This window comes from Oryzias melastigma, linkage group LG2 (assembly GCF_002922805.2).
Source record: "Oryzias melastigma strain HK-1 linkage group LG2, ASM292280v2, whole genome shotgun sequence".
Lineage (NCBI taxonomy): Eukaryota > Metazoa > Chordata > Actinopteri > Beloniformes > Adrianichthyidae > Oryzias > Oryzias melastigma.
Window position 1 is genome coordinate 1,574,580 of NC_050513.1, and position 4,912 is coordinate 1,579,491.

At 41.1% G+C, this 4,912-nt stretch overlaps 1 protein-coding gene across 1 annotated transcript in view; it reads right to left on the reverse strand.

The window, feature by feature from the left end:
* Positions 1–4,912, reverse strand: part of LOC112136788 (semaphorin-5B) — a 26,806-nt gene that overhangs the window by 21,340 nt on the left and 554 nt on the right. The gene's annotated exons all lie outside the window — the stretch shown is intronic.

Below are 4,912 nucleotides of genomic sequence, written 5' to 3' on the forward strand. Positions count from 1 at the left end.
GCTAACAACCTGACAGTGGCCCCTCCCACACGTGATGGGATGGTCTAGTTTATGGACACATTATTGGTCAAGCATTGACCATCGACTTTGACACGCGTCAAAAAGGGGAAGAGAACACAAAATGTGTTGTGTGAATCACGTTCAGTTTAAACATTATCTTTCACCCTCAGCAACTTATATATATTTTGTCTTCTTTATTATGTATTTATAGTATTATATGTATTTCTAGTGCAACTTATACTACAGAAAATACGGTAATAAAAAAGATGTTTGTCGTCAAATCCTGAAATAATTTACAGTTCTGTGTTTTGTGTTATTTCTATAGAAAATGTTAATCATAGACAGATGTTATTAACACCAGAAGGTTTTTCCTGAATGTTCTGATGTTCTGTTCCTCACAGTTTCACTCCTGAATCTGAATTTCCTGTGGAGTTAAGATCCAACACAGAACTTTTAGGCTAAAGAACTGGCGGTTCTTCTCTTGGAGGTCACCTTCAGTCTCCTCGCTGGCTGATCTGGTCACTGGATCAAACCCCTCGTTGATCGTCTGAAAAAGCTTTTTCTATCTGTCATCCCATCCAAACACCTGTTGCAGGTAAGTCTCAGTTTAACCATAAGACTGAATCTGGACCCAAAGACAGCTCGCCAACGGTTAGCATGCTGCAGAGCGCCGCCAGCCTCTGCAGTGAGACGGATGACAGTAAATATTTGTTCAGCCAGTAATTTGTTTCTACTAGGCTGGTATAATGGGGGGGTCAGCATGCGACCCCTGTACGTCAGCCCTTGTTCTAACTCGCTTGGACTCCATCCAGGAACCATGAAAGGAAGCAGGAATTCCTCTCACAACAATGACGGAAAGATGAATTTCTTCTGATGACTTCAGCTTCAAGACTGAAGTCAGCTCATGGACATTTGTACGCAGACGAGCGTGGAGAGGGCGCCCACCGCGTCTCCATCCAAACACTGAGAGGAGCGTTTCCGAGGCGGCGCTCTGCGCTCCTTCCTACGGGGTGAATGGCCTCTCTGTGCAAGCTGCCAACTATCTGCCAAAGGCGGCTCTCTTCTACCAGTGAATGGACTGAGTTTAGCCACAGTTAAAAAGACGCTAACGCGCCATGGCCCCCCAACAATGGCCGCGGGGGTAATGATGCCGGTTTGGCCCCGGTGAGAGGAGGTGGAGAGGAGGAATCCTAAAGAGGAGCACAGCTGCGCTCATCCTCTGGGCTCCATTTCAGCATGAAAACACCCCCGGTTGTGATGCTGACCCCCCCCAGGAGAGTGTGAATGACAGCTAAAGTTCAGATTTTTTACTTTGAACCTTTAGAAATAAAACTTAAAAAATGGAATCTAAACATCTGAAATATGGAAATCTGCCAGAACCAGAAAGAAGCAACAATCTTCTTTATAAGATGATTCATCAAACTAATTGATTTGTGTTTTAAACCTTTACATATATTTGAGGAAGAACATATTTGTTTTTCATGTGAGAAAAGTTTATATCCCACTTTTCACTAAGTTTGTGTGAAACTGTTTTGCTCTAAAACAACCAGTAGTAATCACTAGTTTTTAATGCTTAAATCAAACTTCTAATGAAAGGAAAAACATGAATTTGTTGATGAAACATCTATGACCCATTCATCCATCCATTCAATAACATTCTTCCACTCATCCTGGGTCGTGGGGGCAGCAGTCTAAGCAAAGATACCCAGACTTCCCTCCTCTGGGGGACCCCGAGGAGCTCCCAGGCCAGCCGAGAGATGTAGTTTCTCCAGCGTGTCCTGGCTTTTTCCTGGGGCCTCCGCCCAGTGATACACCTCAGCTGACTCCTCTGGATGTGGAGGAGAAGCGACTCTACTCCGAGCTCTCCCCGGAGAAAACTAGTCGGGATCTCGTTCTTTCGGTTTTGACCCAGAACTCCTGACCATAGGTGAGTATATCGAGAGCTTTGCTTTCTGGCTCAGCTCTCTTTTCACCACAACGGACCGGTACAGCGACCGCGTAATAGCGGACGCCGCTCCAATCCGCCTGTCGATCTCATGCTCCGATCTTCCATCACTCGTGAACAAGACCCCAAGATATTTAAACTCCTCCACCTGAGGCAGGAGCACTCCACCCACCGAGAGAGGGCAAACTGCCTTTCTCCGGTCAAGAACCATGGCCTCAGACTTAGCGGTGCTGACCCTCATCCCGGCCGCTTCACACTCGGCTGCAAACCGCTCCAATACATGCTGGAGGTCCCGGTTCGATGGAGCCAACAGAACAACATCATCTGCAAAGAGCAGAGAGGAAATCCTGTGGTCCACGAACCAAATCAGGGCGGTGGTGGTGCAGCTGTAGGGTGGTCAGAAGTTTGCAGGTTCGTGTCCTTGGGCAAGACACTGAACCCCACCTTGCCTCTGGTGGAGCTGCCAACAGTGTGTGAATGTGTCTGTAAAGTGGGCCTTTAAGGAGGGTAGAAAAGCGCTATACAAGTATACACCATTTACCAATCCCCTCCGGGCCCTGGCACTGTCTAGAAATTCTGTCCGTAAAGACTGTGAACAGAACCAGTGATGAAGAGTAACCGATTCTGAGTCCAACATGCACCGGGAACAGGTCTGGCTTACTGCTGGCTATGCGAACCAAGCTCCTGCTCCAGTCGTACAGAGACCAGAGGTCAAATCAGCTTAAAATAGTTTAAAACTAGACTGCAGATGTCAGATCACCCTTGATCCACCATTTATGTAGGTTTATATGCATAAGTGTGTTTGTGAGCTGCAATTGTATTGCATACATTTAGACTAGTTTAAATGAGAATATTTTACCCAACAGTTATGTTTGGAACATCTAAGTGTGTGTGTAGACAGGCCCCGCCCATTCCAGACCGCATTTATACCTGGTTGTTGTATGATGTTATTATCCTACCATTCCATCGGGTACCTTTCTTTTGTGACCCCCCTTCTTCTTTTCCGTCCGGTCCAACAAAAATAAATAAAAAAAAGATACAAACAGAATCAATATAAATAAAGTTTAGCAGAAAATACAGCAGTAAAATCCGTGAGAGTAAAATCTGTCCAACACTAGAGGCTCTCAGCTCGGATCTGTTTGCTCAGCTGTTGGACAGGACAAGTTTAAAAAAAATGAAAAGTTTAAAAGTTTTAAACTTTAAAGTATACATTGCAAGCTTAAAGAAAAATAAAACTATACATTTAAAAAATGTATATTTTAAACATGACAAAATATTGAATATTTGAGGAAAGTGTAAATAGTTTTTTTTTAAATAATTTAAACTTAAATAAATGTTTATAATTAGAATAATGAAAGTCTACACTTTAAAAATAAAATTGTACATTTTAAAAACACACCTTTTTTTATTTTGTAGTAACATTTAAAATTTGACCAAATTAAAAAAACTGTTACCAAATGAAAACAAATGTTCATTAGAAACAGCTGCAGCTTTTTTTTTCTTTTCATTCTCTCTCTTAGCTTCCAGTCCTAAATTTTCATTATCAATTCAGACTTTTTGTTTTGGAGTTTATACCAATTTCATGAGTGGGCGGGGCTTTGAGTCTATTGGGATGTGATTGACATCGAGTGACAGAGGTTATGATGATGTCATCGGTTGTTGGCTCGCCTGTCATCCCCCCTCTGAACAGCAGCCCGGCTCAACAGCAACAGTTTCTTTTTAATTCAAGTTAAAAAATATGTTTTCAAATTAACAATCTAGTTTTTCCTTCACTTTGAGCTGATCCTGTTTGACCCCATTAACACAGCTCAAACAACAACACACATGTGGACTCGTGGAAACAGAAACCCTCCCCACCCCCATGATAACGCAGGTTATGGTACAGTCCACTCATTTGTTACAAGCAGTTTAAACACCAAACTTTGTCATAACACTGAACATCAACGTATTTAAAAGGCTAAAGTTTCAGCTTCAAATTCTATAAACTTGAATAAATGTGTAAATTGTTGCTGTATCTGCAGATTCTCATCATCCAGTCGATCCTATGAAAGTATTTTGATATAAAATCTGTTTTTAGCAGCTACTTTCATAAAGAAGACAGTAAAGACAAATCTAAACTAAACTAAACGATTGTTGTTTCACCTAAAACATTTCACTTAGTTATGAAGGATTTTACTTTTCGTGTCATTTTTGTCTGTTCTTCATTCATTCAGTTGCTGAGAACATCTTCTGCTCTGACGGCTGCACCGCTGAAGATGTTTTAATAACTGCTAGTATGTAATCTGTTCAGCTAAAATTCAGCTGTGGGAGGGAGGAGTTATGTGCTGCAGCATTAGCTATTTTTTTTTTAACAGAGAATCACACAAATGTAAAACCCAGCTTTCTACAATCTGACAAGAATTGAAATCAAACAAAACCCCACAAACAAAACGTGTTTTTTCTAATTGAAACTTTGCTCCTGTTTAGTTCGTTAATGCTCGTCTTTGGCCGTTTAAATAAAGTTGTAGCAACACTGGAGGTAACCGCATGCGGCCAGTTAAAAACTAACATCCAGAACTCTGACTTTGCTAAATGTAGTATCTTTTCAGCCATAAAGAGACTCTCTTTGAAAAGAGAATACAGCAAATTCAGAAGCTTCTTCTGCAGGTGTGAAACTGTGGGGGACTTTGGTGTGGGGTCCTAGAGCTGACGGTAGAGGATGACTTCCAACAGGTCTTCAAAATCAAACATAAAACTAGCCAACAATAATAATATTAATAAAAAAGATCAAAGGAACTTTCATTTCCTTCTGAGTTCAGTGCTTCATCTTGAAAATCCATTCTTAGAGAAGAAAGTTCCTTTAAAAATAATTGTATTAAACAAATCAAACACAGTATGACTTCGTTTGTACTGTAGTTCTTAGAAAAATTAAATTAGTAAAAATCTGCACATTTTTAAATTCTGCCTCATTTTGTCACAACTGTTTCT